General features: G+C 46.6%; 1 long non-coding RNA gene across 2 annotated transcripts in view; it reads left to right on the forward strand.

The window, feature by feature from the left end:
• Positions 1-25,152, forward strand: part of LOC123425867 — a 37,532-nt gene extending 12,380 nt beyond the window's left edge. Inside the window, exons 3-6 of one of the 2 annotated variants that reach the window (XR_006621944.1) lie at positions 24,028-24,188; positions 24,495-24,590; positions 24,670-24,767; positions 24,852-25,152. This is a non-coding gene — a long non-coding RNA (uncharacterized LOC123425867). The remainder of the gene's footprint in view (positions 1-24,027; positions 24,189-24,494; positions 24,591-24,669; positions 24,768-24,851) is intronic. The other variant, XR_006621943.1, reaches the window with a different exon arrangement.
• Positions 25,153-27,649: the final 2,497 nt, after the last annotated feature.

Consider the following 27,649-nt stretch of genomic DNA (forward strand, 5'->3'; position numbering starts at 1 on the left):
ACCAGATAATAAGAGCCGTTGCGAAGATTTTTGCTCACGATGAACGGTCCTTCCCATGGTGGTGACAACTTATGCATGCCAGCACGATCTTGTATCAACCGAAGAACTAACTCACCTTCCTGAAAGGTCCGGCTCTTAACCCGGCGGTTGTGATAACGCCGTAGATCCTGCTGATAGATGGCCGAACGGGCCGCAGCCAAGTCACGTGCCTCCTCTAAGGCGTCCAAGGAGTCTTGATGCGCCAGTACGTTGTCTTGCTCCACATATACGGCAACTCTAGGCGAGTCATGCCTTATGTCAGTAGGATGAACGGCTTCTGCTCCACAGACCAGAAAGAAAGGGGTAAAACCCGTGGACCGGTTCGGGGTGGTCCGGATGCTCCACAGTACTGAAGGCAATTCTTCGACCCAACATCCTGGGGTTTTCTCTAGGGGAACCATGAGTCGGGGCTTGATTCCTTATAAAACCTCCCGATTCGCCCGTTCCGCCTGCCCATTAGATTGTGGGTGAGCGACCGCAGAAACATCAAGCCGGATATGTTCTCGACGGCAAAACTCCTGCATCGCCCCTTGGGACAGGTTAGTACCATTATCAGTAATGATACTGTGTGGATATCCAAACCGGAAGATCAGCTTCTTCAAGAACTTGACCGCTGTCTCCGCATCGCAAGTTCCAATAGGTTCTGCCTCAACCCACTTGGTGAACTTATCAACCGCCACCAGCAAATGGGTTTTCTTGTTGGATGGCATTTTAAAGGGGCCGACCATGTCTAACCCCCAGACCGCAAAAGGCCAAGTGATGGGAATCATTCTTAGTTCTTGAGCCGGCACATGAGCCTGTCATCCATAACGCTGGCATCCCTTGCACCGACGAACTATCTCTTCTGCATCTGCATGAGCCGTCAACCAAAAGAAACCATGACGAAATGCCTTTGACACCGAAGAGCGTGACCCGACATGATGCCCACAGTCTCCGGAATGAATGTAATTTAAGATTATGCATCCTTCTTCGGAGGAAACGCATCGTTGAAAAACTCCAGAGGCGCTCCGCTTACATAACTCACCATTGATGATCACCATGGATTTGCTCCGCCGAACAATTTGACGGGCCGAAACTTCGTCTGTTGGTAACTCGCCTCGGGCGAGATAAGCCAAATAGGGAAGAACCCAATCCGGCGTGACGTGGAGAGCCGCCACCAACTGAGACTCAGGATCCGGTATTGCCAACTCCTCCTCCGATGGTAAACTCACGGATGGTTTATGCAAAATATCCAGAAAAACATTGGGAGGAACTGACTTTCGCTGGGAACCAAGACGTGAAAGGGCGTCAGCTGCCTTGTTGAGGCGCCGATCAATGTGGTCAACCTAATAACCATGAAAATGACCCGCCACGTCAGACACAGCCCTTCTGTAAGTCGCCATCACAGGGTCCCGAGAATCCCAGGTACCTGAAACTTGCTGCGCCACCAAATCAGAGTCACCAAAACATCTGACTCGCATCAGATTCATCTCCTTGGCGAGTCACAAGCCGTGAAGCAAAGCTTCGTATTCCGCAGCATTGTTAGTGCACGGAAACATGAGTCGGAGGACATAACAGAATTTATCTCCTTGAGGGGATACCAATACCACGCCAGCCCCTGAGCCTTCCAGCTGTCTAGATCCATCAAAATAAATAGTCCAGTATGTAAGATCAGGCCTGTCCTCCGGGGCCTGCAACTCCGTCCAGTCATTGACGAAATCAACTAAGGCTTGAGACTTGATGGCTGTGCGGGGGGTGTATCGTACGTGATGCGGCCCAAGTTCAATCGCCCACTTGGCAATCCGCCTTGTTGCCTCCCGATTCTGGATGATGTCCCCGAGGGGGGCAGAACTAACCACTTGATAGGATGTTCTTGGAAATAATGCTTAAATTTCCGACTCGCCATAAACACCCCATACACTAACTTCTGCCAATGTGGGTACCGTTGCTTGGAAAGGGTTAGCACTTCGCTGATAAAATACATCGGCCTTTGCACTGGGTACTCCTTCCCTTCCTCCTTTCTTTCAACGACCACTGCCACACTTACTGCTTTGGAGTTTGCCGCAATATACAGAAGCATGGGCTCTTTCTCAGTCGGGGCGGCCAGGATCGGCGGGTTAACCAGTTGCCGTTTCAAGGCTTCGAGCGCCTCGTCTGCCTCATTTGTCCAAACAAACTGGTCAGATTTCTTTAGTAACTGATAAAGAGGAATCGCCTTTTCTCCCAGGCGACTTACGAAGCGACTTAGAGCCGCAATGCGACCCGCCAGTCGTTGAACCTAATTAACGTTTGCCGGCTTTCCAAGGGATGTAACTGCTTCGATTTTGTCCGGGTTAGCTTCAATGCCACGCTCAGACACCAGGAAGCCCAACAATTTCCCTGCAGGAACACCAAAAACACACTTGGTGGGATTCAGCTTCATCTGATATATCCGCAGATTATCGAAAGTCTCCTTGAGATCCTCCAGTAGCGTCTCCCCCTGGCGGGTTTTGATCACAATATCATCGACGTAGGCGTGGACGTTGCGACCGATTTGGCTGCGGAGGCAATTCTGGATGCAGCGCTGATAAGTCGCCCCCGCACTCTTGAGTCCAAAAGGCATGGACACATAGCAAAAAGCCCCAAAGGGGGTTATAAAAGCTATCTTCTCTTGATCCTCCACGACCATCTTGATCTGGTGATATCCAGAGTAGGCATCCAAAAAGCACAATTGTTCGCATCCCGCCACCGAGTCAATGATCTCGTCAATGCGGGGAAGAGCGAAAGGATCTTTTGGACAAGCTCTGTTGAGGTCCGTGTAATCAATGCACATACGGAAAGTACCATTCTTCTTGAGTACCAAAACCGGGTTAGCCAGCCATTTGGGGTGGAAAACCTCCACGATGAATCTGGCGGCTAAGAGACGGGCAACCTCTTCCCCGATCGCCTTGCGTCGCTCCTCGTTAAACCTGCGAAGATACTGCTGGATAGGTTTTGCCTTTGGGTCAACATTAAGATGGTGCTCAGCGAATTCTCTCGGCACACCAGGCATGTCAGAAGGCTTCCATGCGAAGATGTCCCAATTCTCATGGATGAATTCGATGAGCGCACTTTCCTATTTGGGATCCAGGCCCGTCCCAATGGTGAACTGCTTGGATGAATCGCCGGGAACGAAATCGATCGTTTTAGTGTCATCCATCGGTTTGAACTTGAGGGGCGACTCAGTATCTGTTGTTGGCTTATTTAGGGGTGACATGTCCGCCGGGTCAACATTGGCCCGATGATGTTTGAGCTCCTCTGCAGCGCAGGCGACTTCCGCATAAGCCGCGTCCCCTTCTTCACATTCCTTTGCAATCCTTCTATCCCCTTCAACCGTGATGGGTCCCTTAGGACCGGGCATATTGAGCTTAAGGTAAACATAGCATGGGCGAGCCATGAAACGAGCATAAGCCGGCCGCCCAAATAGCGCATGATAGGGGCTTTTCAATTTGACCATCTCGAACATCAGCGACTCGGACCTGTAATTCTGCGCCGTTCCAAACGCCACTGTGAGTCTGACTCGGCCTATGGGGTACGCCGACTTGCCTGGAACGATTCCGTGGAAAACCGTGGTTGAAGGCACCAGGTCCTTTTCCAATAGGTTCATCCTTTGGAAAGTGTCGAAATACAAGATATTAATGCTGCTGCCACCATCCATTAGCACTTTGGACAAGGTGTACCCCACAACTTGGGGAGCTACGACCAACGCTAAATCGCCAGGGTTGTCAACTCTGGGCGGGTGATCCTCCCTACTCCATGATATGGTCTGCTCAGACCAGTGGAGGTACCTCGGAAGCGCCAGCTCAGACACACTGTACGCCTGGTGACTCACCTTCTTATCACGTCTGCAAGCATTGGTGGTGAATATGTGATACTGCCCATTGCTTAACTGTTTGGGATTGTTGCGGAAGCCTCCGTTGTCATCCTGACCCTGCGGAGCCCCCTATGGGGGCGGCTGCTGAAAGGCTCCTGGCGGGTTATACCGCCGCTGGTGATGCATCGGATACTGGCCGCTGCTTGGCTGCGAGCCTCCCTGAGCCCCTAGCTCGGGAAAACCGCCAAAGGGGTTCTATCATTGGTTGGGTGCAGCAAACTGCTCCTGCCGTTGGTCCGGGTCATCGTTTTGGCTTTTCTTGATCTCCTCCGCCCGAAACTCCCGCATTACGAAACAGTTCTCCCAGGAGTGAGTCGCCGGGCCGTCTGCCGTGGCATGGTGTGGGCAAGGGCCCTTGAGTAACTCTTCATAGTTACGCGACCTCTTACCACTAAATCCCCTATTTTTCTTCTGGCGTTGGTTGCCACTATTGGTGTTGGTATTGGCGACTAAATCTGAAGGTTCCTCTTGCTGCCTTCTCTTGCCATTGGCTCCTTGACTGTGGCGGTTACGTCCCTGGAACCGGGTATGATTTTTGGATGACTCGTCCTTCTTGGGCGAATTAGCTTTACCGTCCTCACCGGGATCTTTGGTGTCATCCGCTTCAGCGTACCTAGTGAGGGTGTCCATCAGCTCTCCCATGTCTTGGACCTTTCGCTTGAGTCGCCCCAATTTTTGTACCAGGGGTTCGTAATGGCAATTCTGCTCGAGGATCAACACAGCCTGAGCCGCCGTAATGCCATCTAACGAATGGATAATTTCCGCAACCCGCCGTGACCAATGGTGGGCTGACTCATCAGGGCGCTGAACGTAGTGCTGCAGATCGACGATCGTCATTGGACATTTGTAGGTTCCTCGGAAGTTTTTGATGAATCGCTCTTTCAATTCGGCCCAGGTCTGGATGGAGTTGGGGGGTAAGTTTTTTAACCAAGTACGTGCTGACCCCTCGAGCATCATCGTGAAGTATCTGGCGAAGACTGCCTCGTTTACGTCGAGCATGTCCATGGCGATTTCATAACTCTCGACCCATGATGTCGGCTCAAGGTCCGGGGTGTAGTTAGGCACCTTTCTTGGTCCCTTAAAATCTTTGGGCATTCGTTCGTTGCGAAGGGCGGGGGCCAAGCACGGCACCCCTACTCGCCCGCCGCTCCCGACGAGAGGGGCTGGGGCGACTTGGATGTTCGGGAGATCCCGGCCCGGCGGGTTCTGATGATCAGGCGGGTTGTCCTGAGGGACGGGTCGCGGCCCGCTGTTTACGGCGGGCTGGTCCTCTGGCCGACTCCTGGTGTAACTCGCCTGGGGAGTGGAATGCAGCCTATCTAGGCTATGTGAGAACTGGGCGTTTTGCACCACCGCCGTCTTCAACATCTCAATGGCGTTCATTGCTTCTATCTCGGCAGGAGTGTTGTCGTGAATCGGAAGAGATTCCAAATGGCGAGTTGCAGCAAGGACGTTGTCCACCGGATTGGAAAAGTGACCTTGAGGCGTCCGGAATCGCGGAATGCGATCCTCAATTGGCTGAACCGGTGGGTTAGGCGGTTGACCCGGTCCTCCCCCTAGGGCGGCTCCGGCCCCAGAAGTTCGTGGAGTATCGAACAGGCGGGTCGGGTTGAGATCAGGGGGCAGGCGACCCTGGTGTCTCCGTTGATGGACGGCGTCGGATGCGCGCTGGTGTCGTTCGAGCCGCCAGTTGTCAGTATTTAAGCGAGTCCTTTCGGCCGCAATTTGAGCTTGCCGAGTCTCGATCCTGGCGGACTCCACCTCGGCATCCCGATGAGCCTTTGCCACTGCTTCTCTGAGTTTCGCCAGCTCCGTGTTCACCTCCTCCTGATTTTCCGGTGTGAGGGGAGTCGCCATCAGCCTTGTGATTTCCGCCGCTAATTCCACCAAGACAGCGGCCGGGCTTCTAGATGTCTCGCCGGTTCCGTCGCCTCCTGTAGGGTTTTGCGAGGGTTGAGTCGCCCCCGCCATATAAATAGCGATCTGGCGGCGGGTTCGGTCAAGGACTTCGGGGTCCATGGCCAGCGACAAGCCCCCAAGACAATCCCCATGTAGAGACCGGATTCAATCTGAATCGCCCATGGATGATTCGTCATCAGTGTTGACTGGTGTAGTTTCCTGGGACGCCGAGTGTTCTGGTTCCTCCGATCCCTGCGTGAACCCAACAAAGACCGGGTGAGTCAGATTTGGCGTCACTACTGGGCGGACATACCTGGCCGGCTCGACGATGTCGGTGGAGATGTCCGGCTCAGGCACAGATGATCCGATCATGCCGATGAAGATGTTGATCTTGCCAAAGGGGACCCTGTAACCAGATTCGATCGAATCCGCCTCGGGTCCCCATTGCTGGTTGTCGATGTAGATCTTCCCACGGCGGCTCCGGGCATGAGCCCCGTCGCGTAACTCCCAAACCCTGGTAGGGCTCCCTTTGAGAACTCAACTCCACCGTGCGTGAGCCCCACGGTGGGCGCCAACTGTCGTGGTTTTGTCACGGCAGATGTCCTCGTGAAAGGACTTAGTACTGGAGCCATCGCACCTTGGTGGCGACTCAAAGGGGTTGAACAGGAGAGAGACGGCGATTTACCCAGGTTCGGCCCCTTGTGAGGAGGTAAAGGCCTACGTCCTGCTTTGAGTTGTATTGATGGAGTTTTGATTACAAGGAGGGCGTAACTCGCCAGACCTAGTACTCGATGGTTTCTAACCTGTCCTCTTCTTCCCTGGAACTCACCTTTATATACAGGTCGAATCCCTAGGGTTTACAAGGGTACTTTCCTTTCTACAAATCGTGACCTCTACGATCTCCAAGTCGCCATCTTCCAAATCTTGGAGACCTTCCGGAAATTATAAACTGCCATACAACCTTCGGTCTTGCCAGGCCAAGGCCCGAACCACGCTCAGATGAATCGCCTGATAAGTTGACCCGGCCCAACTTGGGCGGGTTATTAACAGGTAATATCCCCAACAGTAACCAACCATATAACTCAAATACGCATAAAACAACGTCGAACCTTAAGTGTGCAGACCCTGCGGGTTCGAGAACTATGTAGACATGACCCGAGGAACTCCTCGGTCAATATCCAATAGCGGGACCTGGATGCCCATATTGGATCCTACATATTCTACGAAGATCTTTCCAAGGATTCATATAATCCCGTATGTCATTCCCTTTGTACTTCGGTATGTTAGTTGCCCGAGATTCGATCGTCACTATCCGCATACCTATTTCAATCTCGTTTACCGACAAGTCTCTTTACTCGTTCCGTAATACAAGATCCCGCAACTTACACTAAGTCACATTGCTTGCAAGGCTTGTGTGTGATGTTGTATTACCGAGTGGGCCCCGAGATACCTCTCCGTCACACGGAGTGACAAATCCCAGTCGTGATCCATACTAACTCAACGGACACCTTCGGAGATACCTGCAGAGCATCTTTATAGCCACCCAGTTACGTTGTGACGTTTGATACACACAAGGTATTCCTTCAGTGCCAGTGAGTCATATGATCTCATGGTCATAGGAACAAATACTTGACACGCAGGAAAAACAGTAGCAACAAAATGACACGATCAACATGCTACGTTCATTAGTTTGGGTCTAGTCCATCACATGATTCTCCTAATGATGTGATCCCATTATCAAGTGACAACACTTGCCTATGGTCATGAAACCTTAACCATCTTTGATCAACGAGCTAGTCAACTAGAGGCTTACTAGGGACAGTGTTTTGTCTATGTATCCACACAAGTATTGTGTTTCCAATCAATACAATTATAGCATGGATAATAAACGATTATCATGAACAAAGAAATATAATAATAACTAATTTATTATTGCCTCTAGGTCATATTTCCAACAGTCTCCCACTTCCACTAGAGTCAATAATCTAGTTCACATCACCATGTGATTCTAACGAATCCAACACCCATATAGTTCTAGGGTCTGATCACGTCTTGCTCGTGAGAGAGGTTTTAGTCAGCGGTTCTGAAAACTTTCAGATCCGGGTGTTCTTTACAAATCTTTATGTCATCTTTTTAGATGCTGCTACTACGTGCTATTCGGAAATACCCCAAATATCTACTCCACTATACGAATCCGTTTCACTACTCATAGTTATTCGGATTACTGTCAAAGCTTGCATCAACCTAACCCTTTTACAACGAACTCTTTTAACCACCTCCATAATCGAGAAAAATTCCTTAGTCCATTAGTTACTAAGGATAACTTTGACCGCTGTTTAGTGATTCAATCCTGGATCACTCTCTGTACCTCTTAACAGACTTGAGGCAAGGCACACATCAGGTGCGGTACTCAGCATGGCATACTTTAGAGTCTACGACTAAGGCATGGAAGACGACCTTCGTCTATTCTTATTATTCTGCCATGGTCGGGTTTTGAGTCTTACTCAAATTCACACCTTACAACACAGTCAAGAACTCCTTCTTTGCTGATCTATTTTGAACTCCTTCAAAAACTTGTCAAGGCATGCATCTTGTTGAAACTTCTATTAAGTGTTTCGATCTATCTCCATAGATCTTGATGCTCAACATTCAAGTAGCTCAATCCAGGCATTCCTTTGAAAAACTCCTTTCAAACAACCTTTTATGCTTTACAGAAATTCTACATTACTTCTGATCCACAATATGTCAACCACATATATATATACTTATCAGAAATTCTATAGCTCTCCCACTCACTTCTTTGGAAATACAAGTTTCTCATAAACCTTGTACAAACCCAAAATCTTTGATGATCTCATCAAAGTGTGTATTCCAACTCCGAGATGCTTGCACCAGTCCATTGAAGGATCGCTGGAGCTTGCATACTTGTTAATATCTTTAGGATTGACAAAACCTTCTGGTTGTATCACAAACAATCTTCCCTCAAGGAAACCATCGAGGAAACAATGTTTTGACATCCTATGTGCAATATTTCATAAATAATGCAGCAACTACTAACATAATTCTAACAGATTTTTAGCATCGCTACGAGTGAGAAAGTGTCATCATAGTCAACTATTTGATCTTGTCGGAAACATCTTTGCGACAAGTCGAGATTTTCTTAATAGTGACTTATCACCATCATCGTATGTCTTCCTTTAAAAGATCCATCTTTACTTAATAGTCTTACTACCATTAAGCAGTTCCTCCAAAGTCTACACTTTGTTCTCACACATGGATTCTCTCTCGGATTTCATGGCCTCCAACCATTTGTCGGAATCCGGGCCCACCATTGCTTCTCCATAACTCGTAGGTTCATTGTTGCTCAACAACATGACCTCCAAGACAGGGTTACCGTACCACTCTACAGCAGTACGCGACCTTGTCGACCTACGAGGTTTGTAGTAACTTGATCCCAAGATCAATGATCACCATCATCAGTTTTTCTACTTCAATTGGTGTAGGCGCCACAGGAACAACTTCCTACGCCCTGCTACACTCTGGTTGAAGTGATGGTTCAATAACCTCATCAAGTTCTATCACCCTCCCACTCAATTCTTTCGAGAGAAACCTTTCCTTGAGAAAGGATCTGTTTCTAGAAACAAACACTTTGCTTCCGGATCTGAGATAGGAGATGTATCCAACTATTTTGGATATCCTATGAAGATGCTTTCATCCGCTTTGGGTTCGAGCTTATCAGACTGAAATCTTTTTCACATAAGCATCGCAGCCCCAAACTTTCAAGAAACGTCAGCTTAGATTTCTCTAAACCTCAGTCTATACTGTGTCATCTCAACGGAAATACGCGGTGCCCTATTTAAAGTGAATGCGGTTGTCTCTAATGCATAACCCATAAACGATAGTGGTAATTCGATAAGAGACATCATAGTATGCGCCATATCAAATAGGGCGTGGCTATGACATTCAGACACATCATCACACTATGGTGTTTCAGGTGGCATGAACTGAGAAACAATTTCCACATTGTCTTAACTGCGTACCAAAACTCGTAACTCAGATATTCATCTCTATGATCATATCGTAGACAGTTTATCCTCTTGTCACGACGATCTTCACTCTGAAATTGTCTTGAACTTTTCAATATTTCAGACTTGTGATTCATCAAGTAAATACTCATGTATCTACTCAAATCGTTAGTGAAGTAAGAACATAATGATATCCACTGCGTGACTCAGCACTCGTTGGACTCCACACATCAAAAATGTATTATTCCCAACAAGTTACTCTCTTGTTTCATGTGGCATGTTTTGCATGTCTCAAGTGATTCAAAATCAAGCGAGTCCAAACGATCCATCTCTCATGGAGTTTCTTCATGCATTTATACCAACAGGTATGGTTTGCATGTCTCAAACGTTTCAAAAATGAGTGAGTACAAAGATCCATCAGCATGGAGCTTCTACATGCATTTTATACCAACATGCCTCAAGTGGCAGTGCCACAACTAAGTGGTACTATCATTATTACTTTGTATCTTTTGGCACTAATATTATGAACATGTGTAACACTACGATCGAGATTCAATAAACCATTGAGGGTAATTATTCAAGCAAATAGAACAACTATTATTCTCTTTAAATGAATAATCGTATTGCAATAAACACGATCCAATCATGTTCATGCTAAACGCAAACACCAAATAACAATTATTTAGGTTTTACCACCAATCCCGATGATAGAGGGAGCGTGCGACGTTTGATCACATCAACCTTGAAAACACTTCCAACACTTATCGTCACGTCACCTTTAGCTAGTCTCCGTTTATACCTTAGCTTTCATTTCGTGTTACTAATCACTTAGCAACCGAACCGGTATCCAATACCCTCGCGCTACTAGGAGTACTAGTAAAGTACACATCAACATCATGTATATCAAATATACTTATTTCGATTTTGCCAGCCTTCTTATCTACCAAGTATCTAGAGTTGCTCCGCCTCAGTGACCGTTCTCCTCATAACATAAGCACTTAGTCTCGGGCTTGGATTTAATCTTGGGTCTCTTCATTAGCGCAACAACTGTTTTGCCGTTTCACGAAGTATCCCTTCTAGCCCTTGCCTTTCTCGAAACTTAGTGGTTTTACTAACCATCAACTATTGATGCTCCTTCTTGATTTCTACTTTCACAGTGTCAAACATCGTGAATCGCTCAAGGATCATTGTATCTATCCTTGATATGATATAGCTCATCACGAAGCTCTCACAGCTTGGTGGCAGTGACTTTGGAGAACCATCACTATCTCATCTGGAAGATTAACTCCCACTTGATTCAAGCGATTGTCGTACTCAAACAATCTGAGCACACACTCAATGATTGAGCTTTTCTCCTTTACTTCGTGGACAAAGAATCTTGTCGGAGGTCTCATACCTCTTAACAAGGGCACAAGCATGAAATCACTATTTCATCTCTTTAGAACATCTCTTATGTTCCGCGACGTTTCAAAACGTCTTCGGCGCCTTTCTTCTACGCCATTTAGTATTTTGCACTGAACTATCGCGTAGTCATCAGAAAACGTGTATGTCGGATGTTCACAACATCCACAGACGACGCTCGAGGTGCAACACACCGAGTGGTGCATTAAGGACATAAGCCTTGTGCGCGGCAATGAGGACAATCCTCAGTTTTACGGACTAAGTCCGCAAATTTGCTACTATCAACTTTCAACTAAATTTTCTCTAGGAACATATAAAAACAGTAGAGCTATAGCGCAAGCTACATCGTAATTCGCAAAGACCATTAGACTATGTTCATGACAATTAGTTCAATTAATCATATTACTTAAGAACTCCCACTCAAAAAGTACATGTCTCTAGTCATTTGAGTGGTACATGATCCAAATCCACTATCTCAAGTCCGATCATCACGTGAGTCGAGAATAGTTTTAGTGGTAAGCATCTCTATGCTAATCATATCAACTATATGATTCATGCTCGACCTTTCGGTCTCATGTGTTTCGAGGCCATGTTTGCACATGCTAGGCTCGTCAAGTTTAACCCGAGTGTTCCGCGCGTGCAACTGTTTTGCACCTGTTGTATGTGAACGTTGAGTCTATCACACCCGATCATCATGTGGTGTCTCGAAACGACGAACTGTCGCAACGGTGCACAGTCAGGGAGAACACAATTTGAACTTGAAATTTTAGTGAGAGATCACCTCATAATGCTACCGTCGTTCTAAGCATAATAAGGTGCATAAAGTATTAACATCACATGCAATTCATAAGTGACATGATATGGCCATCATTATGTGCTTCTTGATCTCCATCACCAAAGCACCGACACGATCTTCTTGTCACAGGAGTCACACCATGATCTCCATCAACGTGTCGCCATCGGGGTTGTCGTGCTACTCATGCTATTACTACTAAAGCCACGTCCAAGCAATATAGTAAACGCATCTGCAAGCACAAACGTTAGTTTAAAGACAACCCTATGGCTCCTGCCGGTTGCCGTACCATCGACGTGCAAGTCGATATTTAACTACTACAACATGATCATCTCATATATCCAATATATCACATCACGTTGTTGGCCATATCACATCACAAGCATACCCTGCAAAAACAAGTTAGACGTCCTCTAATTGTTGTTGCATGTTTTACGTGGTGACCATGGGTATCTAGTAGGATCGCATCTTACTTACGCAAACACCACAACAGAGATATATGAATTTCTATTTAACCTCATCCAAGGACCTCCTCGGTCAAATCCGATTCAACTAAAGTTGGAGAAACCGACACTCGCCAGTCATCTTTGAGCAACGGAGTTGCTCGTAGCGATGAAACTAGTCTCTCGTAAGCGTACGAGTAATGTCGGTCCGAGCCGCTTCGATCCAACAATACCGCGGAATCAAGAAAAGACTAAGGAGGGCAGCAAAGCGCACATCACCGCCCACAAAAACTTTTGTGTTCTACTCGACATAACATGTACGGAAGAACCTAGCTCATGATGCCACTGCTGGGGAACGTCGCATGGGAAACAAAAATTTTCCTACGCGCACGAAGACCTATCATGGTGATGTCCATCTGCGAGGGGGATTTCAGATCTATGTACCCTTGTAGATCGCACAACAGAAGCATTAATAAACGCGATTGATGTAGTGGAACGTCCTCACGTCCCTCGATTTGCCCCGCGAACCGTCCCACGAACCGTCCCGCGATCCGTCCCACGATCCGCTCCGATCTAGTGCCGAACGGACGGCACCTCCGCGTTCAGCACACGTACAACTCGATGATGATCTCGGCCTTCTTGATCCAGCAAGAGAGACGGAGAGGTAGATGAGTTCTCCGGCAGCATGACGGCGCTCCGGAGGTTGGTGGTGATCTATCCCAGCAGGGCTCCGCCCGAGCTCCGCAGAAATACGATCTAGAGGAAAAACTGTGGAGGTATGTGGTCGGGCTGCCGTGGCAAAGTTGTCTCAAATCAGCCCTAAAACCTTCGTATATATAGGTGGGAGGGGAGGGGCCTTGCCTTGGGGCTCAAGGAGCCCCAAGGGGTTCGGCCGAAGGGGGGAGGAGGAGTCCTCCTTCCAATCCTAGTCCAACTAGGATTGGAAGGTGGAGTCCTTCCCTTCCTTCCCACTTCCCCTTTTTTTCTCTTTGATTTCTTTTATTCCTGTGCAGGGGCCTCTTTGGGCTTGATCACCAGCCCACTAAGGGCTAGTGTGGCACCCCTAAGGCCTATGGGCTTCCCCGGGGTGAGCTGCCCCCCGGTGAACATCCGGAACCCATTTGTTATTCCCGGTACATTCCCGATAACTCCGAAAACCTTCCGTTAATCAAATGAGGTCATCCTATATATCAATCTTCGTCTCCGGACTATTCCGGAAACCCTCGTGACGCCCGTGATCTCATCCGGGACTCCGAACAACAGTCGGTAACAAACCATATAACTCAAGTACGCATAAAACAACGTCGAACCTTAAGTGTGCAGACCCTGCGGGTTCGAGAACTATGTAGACATGACCCGAGGAACTCCTCGGTCAATATCCAATAGCGGGACCTGGATGCCTATATTGGATCCTACATATTCTACGAAGATCTTATCGTTTGAACCTCCGTGCCAAGAATTCATATAATCCCGTATGTCATTCCCTTTGTCCTTCGGTATGTTACTTGCCCGAGATTCGATCGTCAGTATCCCCATACCTATTTCAATCTCGTTTACACGCAAGTCTCTTTACTCGTTCCGTAATACAAGATCCCGCAACTTACACTAAGTCACATTGCTTACAAGGCTTGTGTGTGATGTTGTATTACCGAGTGGGCCCCGAGATACCTCTCCGTCACACGGAGTGACAAATCCCAGTCTTGATCCATACTAACTCAACGGACACCTTCGGAGATACCTGCAGAGCATCTTTATAGCCACCCAGTTACGTTGTGACGTTTGATACACACAAGGTGTTCCTTCGGTGCTAGTGAGTCATATGATCTCATGGTCATAGGAACAAATACTTGACACGCAGAAAAACAGTGGCAACAAAATGACACGATCAACATGCTACGTTCATTAGTTTGGCTCTAGTCCATCACATGATTCTTCTAATGATGTGATCCCGTTATCAAGTGACAACACTTGCCTATGGTCACGAAATCTTGACCATCTTTGATCAACGAGACAGTCAACTAGAGGCTTACTAGAGACAGTGTTTTGTCTATGTATCCACACAAGTATTGTGTTTCCAATCAATACAATTATAGCATGGATAATAAACGATTATCATGAGCAAAGAAATATAATAATAACTAATTTATTATTGCCTCTAGGGCATATTTCCAACAGCAATATCATCACAATAAAAATAAATTTTTAATAAACATGGGCTTGTCATCTACGCCTTATTCACAAATTGGATTAATTTTAATGGGATATGCATAGTTACTATGATGAGATTGCAAAGATGCAATATGGGTGATATCATGCATAACATATGACAAGTCAAGCGGATTGTTAAACATGATGTGACCTATAGAGTTCTCACAAGATATCCTATGGAGTATAGCATCACAAGTAGGTAATTCGACATGCTCATCATCATATGTATCATAAAGTGGTGGCACATCTAGGCATGAAGAAAACATAGCATGTGAAGTATCAATAGGGTGATCAACATCATGCAAGTAATCAATCTTGAGGTAGTCCACTAGTGGGACAATAGCATCACTTTCACCTGTTGTACCTTTCGCATTCCACTCATGTGGTGTAAGTGAGGTGGAAAATAAAAATCATGGTCATCTTCATCATGATGGAACCATGTGGGGGTGCATCATATTCCACCATGGCCGTTGTCTTGTCCAAAGGAGGGACAAAGTCATCGAGGATCGGCGTGTCATCATATATGGGACCTAGCACCAAATGAGAAGACACAATAGAAGTAGAGGTTAAGTTGTTAGAAATCAAAATGGCCTCACATGCCGTATCAACAACCTCACTCGCTCTATGTGGTGGTGGCTCACTCACTCCCTCTAGGTGGTTGCACTCATACTCACATATGGTGGAGTTACTCATCTCACTCAAGTGGTGGGTGTTGTGGCTCTCCTCACATGGGAATGGGGGCAACTCATCACATATGGGGCTAGTAGTGAAGTCACTCTCACTCTCAATATGGTGGCAGAAGTCTCTCAACTCATCGCCAAACTCCGCCGTGGTCAAAGGGAAAAATCCCATGCTCAACCATGTCGTCACCGTTGCTGTGGATGAAGGCCGAAGATGGCACATCATCACTCTCGCCTCCAAGGATGGAAGCATCATCCTTGCTCGCCACCTTGTCGCTCGCTTTCAAACCATGTTCCATGAGTGGCTCCGTAGTCGTGGTCGTCGCCGCGCCATCTTCAAAAAGAGTCGTGTTAGACTCGGCATAGTCAATGCCACAAAGAGGGATGGCGGTGAAATCGGACTTGGGAGCATCGTCTTGGATATCGTCGGGCTTGGACATCTTGGTGGTACCGTCCTCATGTTCATAGTCATGTAGCTTGGTCATCGCGAAGTGTGCTCGGGGTCGAGTAGCGTTGGCCTTGAGTTCTTGTTCCTTCTTGAGAGCACCAAAGTAGACGTCATCGAGAACTTGTAGGTGTTGGTTAATATAGTCTCGGCAGTGTCGTTGTTCAATCCCATCATGAAGTGGAGCGTCATCCAAATGGGGTCGACAACTCCAGCTCGTCGCAAGGCTTTCTTCATCTCCATGAAGTACTCGCCGAGGGGCTTGGATCCTTGTATGGTGTTCATCAATTGGCGTTGAAGATGTTCCGTGTATGTAGAAGGAACAAACTCTTGCCGCATAGCTTTCTTCATCTTGGACCAACTCATCTCAAAGTTCTTCGAAGGTGTGTGAAGACACCATGTCGACGCGTAGTCGTGGAAGTTTCTTGTGGCGCACTTCACTTGGTCTTCGGAAGGGACTTGAAGTAGCTTGAGGTAGGTGTCCATCTTGCGCTCCCACTCGAAGTACTCTTCGGGTTCATGAGTTCCATAGAATGGACTCTTGAAGTCGATGTCGAAGTCGTAGTAGCTCATGGAAGTCGCGGACTTGAGCTTGGGAAGCTTTTCTTGGGGTACTTGCCGGTGAAGATGCCGCATATCCAAAGGCGAAGGTGCCTTGAAGTCGCTTGGCAAAGATGCCAAGGTAGGTGGTGAAGTCATCGAGTGGTGGTTGGTGTCGAGCTCGTGACCTTCACGCTTGTTCATCCTTGGACGCCTTGAAGTGGACGTCGTTATTTCTTCGTGTCGGTGATGGTGTCGATGTCGGTTTGATCTTGCCGGAGATGGTATCTCGGAAGCACGTGAACTTGAGAGTCTTCTCGAAGATGATGAAGATCTCGTGCAGTTATTGATGAGGGCTTGGAGCTCCTCCAAATGAGCATCCATCTTGGCGTCGATGGTTTTCTTTATGGCATCGAACTTGTCATTGTCGTTGTAGACCTAAGTAGATGTGCTTTGCCTATCCATCACAACATTCGAGCAACGGTGAGTGGGAAATGAGATAAACAATACCAATACCGTTTCCCAAAGTTGAGAATGTATCCCGTTTCATTCAATGTGACATGAGAGAATAGTGGAATTGGTACAGGACTTGTCCACTCACACCTACTCCCTCTGTCCAAAAATAAGTGATTCAAAAATGACTCAACTTTGCACTAACTTTAGTACAAAGTTGAGTCACTTTTGAGTCACTTATTTTGGGACGGAGGGAGTACAAAATAAAGCTTATCGGGTGGCTTGGTTAGGACAAGTGGCACAAATTCATGCAAATTGAAGTCCAAGATATTGCAAATGTTGAAATAAAATCAAAGGACTCAAAATGCAAAGCAAGTGATCACAAATATAGAGAAGGGCAATAAAGAAACACACACGGTGGGATAATGGGGCTTGTGCGACTATAGGGATGAGCAAAGCTCATATTTCACAAACACAAGGAGAGACGCTAGCTTATTGCACATTTGGGCAAGATTCACCACTTCGCACCAATCCTATTCATGTAAGCAAAACGTTTCCTATTTATGTATCCTCATGCACAAATATCTCTTGTCTTGCTCAACTCTTTTTGCTTATAAGCTTTGATCTTTCTTTCTTGCTTAGAAGCTTTTGTTGTCTTCTTTTCCTTTCCACTATTCTTATTGAGCCTCAACCAACTATATGAGACAAGTATGACAAGATATGCATGGGAGCAAGTAATTACACAATATGATATTTCCAATGATGCAACAGTATGATATCGTATCACTATGGTGCACAAGTTTTCGCGAAGACCGGCAATACTCGGATAGCTAGTCTCAGTATGTATGAAGGTAACTGCAAAGATGGTGGGGCTATCAAGATGTAATGGCAAGGAAGAAAAAGTGTATGAAAAAATGTATACCTTCGTCACACTTAACCTTTCACGAAGTCGGGGGTAACCGGCCTTGCTTCCGGTTAAAGATAGTCTCAAATGATGGATGGTCGTCGTCGATGTCGATCGTCGGTGGTCGATGTAGATGATGGATCAATACAAGTCAACGATGGTGGATGATGAAGTAACCGTCCCTAAGTAGCGAAACACTTTAGGAGACTCGAATCACAACTCAAGCAACCACAAATCCAATGATAACCAAAATGGGTTAGGTTGTGGAAGTCTTTGGTGGAAATGTGGGAGATATGGTGGAGGGCTTAGGCAAACTTGCCAAATTTTGAAAAATATGATGGTGTCAAATGATGGTGGAAATAATTTTGTGGGATGAAGGGTGTCAATAGCTACAAAACGAGCTAAAGAACGTCAAAATCGGAGTCTAGATGAATTAGTTATGGAATAAACAAAATTCAGCCAAAATCAGCAACTACAGGTCTCGGACGTCCGGAGGATGTCGGACATCTCAGGCTCCGACGTTCGGGCGGTCCGGAAATCCGAGAAATCTGTTCTGTTGGGGTGTTCCGGACGTCCGGAGGCTGTTAGACGTACAACGGTTTGGGCGGGGCCGGACGTCCGGAAAGTCTCGGACGACCGGGGTGTCTGGGTCAGCTCGGCGTCCCGATTGAGGACGCGATTTTGGACGAAATTTTTGATTTTTGAGGTCAAAATTGATGAGGAAAACGAGAAATTAGGGCTAGGAAACGCCAAGGGAGGTAGATCCACTTGTCAAACACTAGATCCATGGATCAAAATCAACAAAAACTCACAAGAACATCAAATCACAAAAAAATGGTATGGCTATTTTTGTGAGGAATTTTCGAATTGGGACACAAACACACATAATTAAGGGTAGAAAAAGAAGGAGAGGACTCCAAATTCCTGAGAAATGTGGCTCTTGATACCAATAAGATACGGGGCAGGCCCGTGGGTGTCGATCTTTCATGAATTGGAGGGGGATTCCTCAAGAACACGAAGAACACATGGATGAACGGGAAGAAATGACAAGGGGAAACACTCAAGAACAAGTCCAATCACACATTCACTTGACTCACCACATACGAGATCCACAAATGTACATGAACAACAAAGGAAAGTAATATATATGGTAGAGTTCGTCCCAAATCTCGTGGGAGATGGGGCCTTGAACCCACCAGGGGATCTTCCCTCGTAAGGGGCCTTGGCATCCAGTAAGTGGTCTTCTCACATGGAGGCACCTCCATGGGAGCAGGTAGTAGATGGAGCTAAGCTCAACAAGTAATTGTCAGTACACAGCTAACCCTAGAAAGGAGGTGGGGGTGGAGTATATATAGTGCTACCCACGAAGGGGTAAGTGGGAGAGAGATACAAGGCAGAAGCCACGGTTGTGCAGAGGAGGTCTCGGACATCTGGACGGCGTCGGACGTCCGACGACTCATGAGGGCTCGGAAGTTCGGGCGGTTTGTCGGTCGTCCGGATGGCTCGGATTTCCGGGCGAAACCCTCTAGTATCTTGGCACCGGAATTCTGGACCGCGTGGGACAACCGGAGGCTGGGATGTGTCGGACGTCCAGGCGGCATCGGTTGTCCGACTGCTGGAGTCTGTCCGACGTCCGCTAGACGTTGGTCGCCCGGCCGCTATAGACTCCGCAGCTCCATCTTCTTTCGTCTTTACTTCGAGGCCTCCTTATCGGATGGTGTAGTCGTACGCAGGTGCTAGCACTCCTCCTCGTCATCCGTGAAGCTCCGGCAATATCTATGCATGCACACGGAAGGATTTTCAAGTAGTATACCATTCTCGAAGGGCACAAGCTGACACGTGTAAAGAAGAAGATTCACCTTTGTATGTTTAAGTAGAAGTAGCACGTGTCACTTGACAAAGGGACTCTTTCTATGATAATGTCCGTGAGATGCTGCGTGTCACTTTCAACCCCCCTCCCCCACTTCCAATCCTAATCATCCACATCAGCATCCTATAAAATGTCTATGTAATTTTTAGCATGTCTAGCATTACTCAGTAGTAGCTGGCCGTCGCGTACAAATATAATGAGGCTCTGCATTGTAGAGATCATGCACAACCTAGCGTTTGTCCCGCCGCCCGCTACAGCCAGCTCGTCCGCTGCTGCCACACTCACTGTTTATTGAAGTGGGGTTAGACACAACAGCTTGAAGAATGGAAGATGTTGGCGCAGCCTTGCCCTCTCTCTATCTCACTCTCACACTGACAAAAAAGGAAAAAAAGAAGACAAGTAATTTTCCGGCGACAAACGCCCGAACAACAAATCCTTACTTTTCTTTAGCTGTACTAACCACTACGCAACTAACACAATTCAACCCAGCCGGCTTTGTAGCCCTGACAGTAACGCAGCGCCCATGTTTCCATGCGCACATATTTGTGAGCGATTCATACAGCCAGGCGCATGACGTGCACTACGTGTTGAACGCAGCCTGCTCTACATATTGCTGCTAAGAGCAACTCTAGCAGACCCTGCAAAAGGTCAGTCCTTAAAAAATTCAACGACTATACGGGTTTGGGTTCATTTTCCTGTCAAAGCAGACACTGCAAACGTGATCCGACCTGGAATTTTTTTACGGTGGCCCGTAAACGCGACCCCTCGACCGGTATAACTGCGGGTTCAACCGCTGGATGCGGGTCGAAACCCTATCCCACCGCCGCCGCGAAAAGCCCACCCCACCTCACCGTCGGCGCCTCCAATCCACCGCCGCGCGCCTCCATTACACTGCGTAGCCGCTCCAATCCACCGTCGCGCATGGACAGCTTCGGTAGCCGTAGGAACGACGACCCCGAGAGGGCTCGTCGCGTCAGATCCGACACCGCCCGTAAGCGCGCCGCTCGCGGTACACGCACTGGGCCAGACGCGGCCGCCTCTTCTCCTGCAGCAGCTCAATCGAGGCGTCGAGCTCCCGCTCGTCCTCCTCTGTCCCACCGGTGAAGAGGGAGCTCGAAGAGCTCCCGTCGGTGAAGATGGAGCCGGAGGCCGAGGCGGTGCCGAAGCGACGTGCCGGGGCCGTCGTCGGACCGGAGGACTTCCTCCCTCCGGCGGAGGCGGATAGCCTCCTGCCCGTGCTGCTGGCGCAGAGTGCATGAGAGGCGGAAGAGGACCAGCAGCGCGGCCGGAGGGAGGAGGAGATCGACACCGTGCTCTACGAGCAGGGTGTCGCGTCGGCCATCGCCTTCGGCCACAAGGTGGAGGAGTGGCACCGCGAAGCTACTGCGCAGAAGCGCATCTACGTCGAGCTCTCCTCCGACGAGGACGACGACTGAATGTAGGCTATCTACTACTGCACGAGTTCGACTCCGGTGAGCTCCATTTTGCGTAGTGCGGTAGTATAGGTAGTAGCTCTGGTGAGCTCCGTTGAGCTCCAGTAGGTGATGCCCCCCTCTAGTACTGAATGTAGTGTTGTATGATCATGAATGTAGTCTTGTATGATCATGACTATGGTTCTGAACATGCCCGCAAATGTTTATTTTTCAAATTATACAGTTTCATTATGTGGGTTTTGTTCTGCAGCGCAACTTTTCTTCCCGCAAAACCCCACTTCGTCGAACTGCAAAACGCGTTTGCAGGTCGTGTTTATACAGGGTCTGGTAGAGTTGCTCTAACGGCCTAGCTATAGCACACACACACTACTGTCACAACCGCACACACACGCTACACGTACGGGCATACGTACACACGGTCATGACCAGCCCACAGACCTGACCTGGCGCACCGATGCTGGTCGCATCGCCATGAACCCGACCTTACGCACTGACGTCGGTCGTAGCATGTTCTGTAGAAGTTGTTGGCCCCCCAAGTGTAGTGTTTTGTAGGACAAGCAAATTTCTCTCAAGTGGATAATCCAAGGTTTATCAATCCGTGGGAGGTGTAGGATGAAGATGGACTCGCTCAAGCAACCCTACAATCAAAGTCAAGAAATCTCTTGTGTCCCCAACATACCCAATGCAATGGTAAATTGTATTGGTGCACATAGTTCGACAAAGAGACGGTGATACACGTGTAGTATGGATAGTAGATATAGGTTTTCGCAATATGAAAATATAAAAACAGCAAGGTAGCAAGTGGAAAACAACGAGCAAAACATCGTATAAATGCTTGGAAATAATGCCTAGGGTTCATACTTTCACTAGTGCAATCTCTCAACAATGCTAACATAATAGAATCATATGGTCATCCCTCAACGTGAAACAAAAAAATCACTCCAAAGTTCCTATCTAGCAGAGAACAATAAGATGAAATTCGTGTAGGTAGTAGAACCACCTCAAAGTTATTCTTTCTCATCAATCTTTTGAGATTTTCTATAAGTGTCACAAATAGCCGTAGAGTTTGTACTAGAATAACACCCATGATGCATATTAATCAATCCTAATGTCAGCTAGATACTCCAATATCACCTCAAGTATCCGTGGGCTAATTATACGACATGGATCGAACAATTTCAGATTCTTCATATTCAATCTAACACAAAGAACTTCAAGGATCACTCCAACATTTCTATCGAAGAACATATTATGAAAACGTGCAATCAACCCCTATGCAAAGATTCCCAAGGTCATCGGAATCCGCAAGTTGATGCCATAACATATATCAAGTGAATCACTTGAATACCCCAATGTCACTACGGGTATCCGCATGCAAGGCATGCATCACGTGTTTTCAAACCAAAATATTCAATCAAACATAACGAGATCTCAAAGGCAAAGGTTCAATTCATCACAACAAGGTAGCAAGGAAACAACATCATATGATCCAACTAGATTAACAAGGCCCGTGATACATCAAGATCGTGACATCTCAAGAACATGAGAGAGAGAGAGAGATTGAACACATAGCTAGTGGTACATACCCTCATCCTCGAGGGTGATTACTCAAACATCATCATGGTGAGAAAGAGAGAGTTGTTGATGGAGAGGTGCGACCCCGAAGAGATGGAGGCGATGGCGGCCACGACGTCGGCGGCGGTTGCGGCCACGACGCTAGCAACGGGCGGCGTCCCCTTGGCTTCCCTTCTTCCTTGGTCTTGGTGCTGCAATGGAGTAGTCTACCCCCTCTTGGCGGCTGCCAAGGGAGAGGCAAATTCGTGCCTTTTTGTGGATGCCACAAAATTAGGGTTTTCCTCTCTTTATATGTGCCTCCATGGTGCTCTATGGTCCTTTGATAGATGGACCCTTGATCCAATGGCTCTTGGGCACCTCTAGAACCTTCCTAGGGACTCCTCACAGCACCATGAGTCCCCAAAGTCGTGGTTTCGCCGAATATATCAAATATGGTAAGAGTTGGACTAAATCACGTCATCAATTCTCGTAATCAGATATTTTCTTCCTGTAAAATGGGAGATCGAATACGAACACCGTTTTGGACAAATTTGTAGTCCAGAATCAATGCCATAAAATTCCCCATATTTTTGTAGTTTTAACTTTTTTCATTTGATGCTGTCTTCGGGGTAAACCTCACAAGGCTCCTTTTGCGGATTTTCGCCAATTTCCAATTATTTCCTACACATCAAAGTGTAAAAAACAAGAACTTGTGCGTTTTTGCAACTACTAATAGGTTAGTCCCAATAAATCATAAAACCATAGTAAAAACATAGGACAAATGGTACAAAACAAGCATGCAACATAAAAAATTATAGATACGTTTGGGAGCCGTCAAAGGAAATAATACCTGAAAAAACCATAGACACTTTGTGGAATTTCTTGAGCGACCCCCGTCACATGTGGCGAATAGCCCATCAGACTATGACCGCTCTATCAAGATATTATATAAAAAACAAATGTAGTAGTCGGAGCCTACAGATAGTAAAAAAAAGTGGGAAAACAATTCCCCATCTCGGAGAACATGCAATGCAATCGATCCCCCCGCTCAAGGTGCTGAGCGACACTGTTGTAGACATCAAGTGTTAATCAACTCCTAGGCACCGAGTAAGTCGTCATGGCTGAAGTAGCATGGCGATATGTCGTCGGGCACCCTCTGGTCAAACCTGAGCAGGTCTCGCAGCTAACAACACAAATGCGAAGATTGCATGAGTGGTACATGAAAGAAGTTGTCGTCGGCCGATTGTACCTCATGGTGAAAGTCAAGAAAGAGCATTACTTCTACAAAAAATGACCTATACATTGAGTTTGAAAAATTGTTTGAGTTATACAATCAAGACACACTTGATAAATCTATCGTTAGTTGCTATTGTCTTTAAGTGATTTCTTTCTATAATTTAAGTCTCTAGATCAACTCGTTCATTGCCTGTAATTATCCTCACTATATTCTTTTGTACGCTATTATACAGAATGAGAAAAGAGAGCAAATCTATGCCATTGGGTTCATTGACCCATATATCCTTACTAAAAAATTGATAGAAGACCACCCCGAAGACTCAGAGAGGAACTTGCTAATGTTTTTAAAGGCACAAAATACTAAAACAGAAATACTATGACCTTACAATTTCAAGTGAGTGTTACTATCTTGTCCTACAAATTCTATTTTGCTTAATCGATGTTAAGTGTAGTTGATGAGTTATGCATGCATGTTTATATAAACGTGCGCTGGTTCCACTGGATATTACTAATCATTAGAGTTGATGCTAGAATTATTGAAGTCCTAGACTCAATAGGTAAAAAATCTCAAGATTACACCAACGTGGTTAAAATGCTCCGTGGGTAATTTCAGTCATTATCGCACTATATCGAACTCTTTTGTTCATTTCCTTATACCAAGTAATTAATAACTCCTTTATTCATTTTCTTTGTCGGGCAGGGTTTGGAAACGGTTAATCGAAGAGGTTAGGGGTGAATGGAAACCAAAGCTATGTTGGAAACCGGTCAAGATAATTAATTAAGTACTACTAGCTAGGTTCGTGCATCTTTTTAATTCTAGTTTCAATACATTATCATGCTTGATTATTGTCTAATTGAATTCTATTCTCGCATAGTGCATTAGCCAGAAACATGGACTAGTTTATGTGCATACTACGTTTGCAAGAACATTCGCATAGCGACTGAATGACACAGAGATGAACAACAACGTTAGGTATGTAAACACTATTCATATTATTTTTATGATGATCTAATATATATACTACTAATATATTTACATTGATCTTATTGTTTAAAGATTTAAGAAATGCGGCGGAAGCTCTTACGAGAGAACCGCATACGAGCAATTCAAGAGGAAATTACAGAATTTTTCCTTAATGAGGTCATACCTAAAAGCGGAGAATACCATTACATGTAATGATCTTCACATTGTATAGGAGAAATTGTATATACCAAATTGTATGTATGTATATATATATATGTATGTATGGTCATACGAGAAATTATATTATACTAGTAAAAGGCCCCGTGCGTTGTAACGGGAAAAAATAATACCACACATTTTAATTAAAGAATTTAGAGAAAGAAATTAAAGGAAAGAGAGAAAGTAGTAGTGCACAGCCCATTAGGCCTGCCAAGGCCCAACCTTACCCACTCCTAAATCCCCTAACCTTGCCCGATCCCCAGCCCCCCTCCTCTCCTCCACCTCGCGCCGCTAGGGGAGAGAGCCCGAGTGGATCCCCAATCTCCCCGACTCCCCCTTCCAATGGCGCCCATACTCCCCTCCTCCTCTGCTCCTCCACCGCCTCCCACCTCTGCACCTCGCGACCGCCTCCCATGGTGTGCTGCTGCGAGGTCGGCCTCCCATTGTGGATGGTTGCTCGAGACTGGGGGCGACGGGGCCAGCTCCAGTGCCCGAGCGCCAGCCGGTACTCCTACCCCCGGTCTCCTCTCTTTTCTCTTCCGCCCCCATGGTGTTTCCTGAGTCTCCGGAAAGCCTTACCCCATCGGTTGCCTGAATCCTCTAACCCCGACGCCCCCACCTCCACCTATGCATCGCCGGCGCCAGTCCCTTTCCTTCGCCCTGAGCCCCCTCTGTCTCGAGGCTCCACCTCTATTTGTGTCATCCCAATTTCTTCTTCTCGAATTTGTTCCTCTGTTGATTTCCGTTGTCTCTTGTAAAATCACCAAGGCGCATGTATATAAAGTGATGAAATTATCTGTGAAGTATCGATGTGGGATTATGAGGGCAGAAGCAATAGCCCTCTCGTGCGTTTTCTATCAGCCGAGATGCGTTTCTCTTATCCAATGCCATAGGGGGCTCTGTGCAAAAATGAAACGTTTTCCTGTTCGTAACACATAAAAGGTACTGTGGGTTTAATTACCTAAAAGACAGGGGCTTTTTTGAAAAACGGCAGCGACGGGTTTTCCGACGGAAGCAATAGCCTCTTTATTATTAGGTAAAGATATGCATCAACATGTACAGTATGTAGTAGCGTAAAATATGTTTGAAATGAAAAAGAATTGAATGGAAAACACAAAATGAATAGGAAAAATAAACTATAAACCATAAAACCCTAAAATCCTAAACCTGAAACAAAAAAAATACAAAATCTTTAGTCCCGGTTGGTGACACCAACCGGGAGTAAAGGTCATCCAGCCCCCGCCACACGCCCGCGGCCACGTGGACGGACTTTAGTCCCGGGTGTGGCCAACTCGGACTAAATGCTAGACCCTTTAGCCCCACCCTTTAATCCCACTTGGCGACCCGGGACTAAAGGTAGTTCCCAACCGGGACTAAATCCCCGTTCTCCACTAGTGAAACGCCAAGACTTAGAGTTCGTCCACAACATGTTTACCTTCTACATAGTTGACCTTGTTGTAAGCCTAGACCCCCCACTATCCATATAAACATGGTGGTTGTAAGTGCATCTAGTGCCCCTTAGTGATTTTTGTGGTTTTAAGACTTATAGGTTAAGTATCTAATGTGCTCTTGAGTGTACACATGATCTATAAGTCTTTGAGGAGTTTGAAATACTTGATGAATATCGACCCCTAAAAATGTATATCTTTGGTTGAAGAAATTGGTCTGAAGCTGAAGAACTAAATCGCGAAGAATCTGTGATGAATTTGATATTCCTCATGAAGATATTGAAATTGAGAAATTCGGTGTGTCCTGAAGAAAATCATTCTGAAGACTTTGAAGCATGAAGATTTACTCTTTCTGTTTTATTTTCTTCACACTTGAGTAATAGGAACACTGTATTGTTAAAGGGGGTCGAAGTTACACTTTGGAATGAATTTCCTCATGATGCTCAACCCAAGCCTAATCCTACCAAAAGCCTCAAGTGAGGAATACGAGTGACATGAGGACTCTCACAGTTGAGGGTTCCGACCGTTTTGATAGACATGCCACATCATTGGTCTGATCCACACCAACGGTCATATTATTTAAGGGCATTAGTGTCAAATCATGTCGGGATGCTCCCATGCTATAAATAGCCGCCCCCACAACCATTAGCTGGTCGGTTGCTCCGTCAGAAACTGACACTTGTCTTAAGAGCAACCCAATTCCTCAGAGTCTTCGAGAGTAATTCATCAGTGAGGAAATACCCCAAACACCAAACCACAAACATAGAACCAAGTGATTGAGCATCACTGAAGAAGTTGTTCCTGTGTGGGACTAAAGCCTTTTACCTTTGAGGACTGTGCATCCTCCAGACGGTTAGGCGTCATGGTCTAGAGCAATCCAGCACTCAATTGTGGATCGCCGGGTGACCAAGTTTGTGAGGGTTTGGAAGTCTGCCCTGAAGATTTACCACGAGTGTTGGGCGAGGACTGTGTGTTCTTAGCCCAAGGAGAACGCGGTAGGGACTGTGTGTCCCGGGACTGTGTGTCCTTTGGTTTCAATACCAAGCCGCTCCAAACCAGATGTACAACCGTCACAACAGTTGGAACTGGGTCATCAACTACTGTCTTCGCTGTGAAACGGGTTCTAATTCCTCAACTCCTTACTTTCCTCAGATTATATGTTGATGACTTTCACTGTTACTGTTTGAAGAATTTGCCGAAGACTTTCTCTGAAATTCCTCAACC

The sequence above is a fragment of the Hordeum vulgare genome, chromosome 1H (genome assembly GCF_904849725.1).
Source record: "Hordeum vulgare subsp. vulgare chromosome 1H, MorexV3_pseudomolecules_assembly, whole genome shotgun sequence".
Taxonomy (NCBI): Eukaryota; Viridiplantae; Streptophyta; class Magnoliopsida; order Poales; family Poaceae; genus Hordeum; species Hordeum vulgare.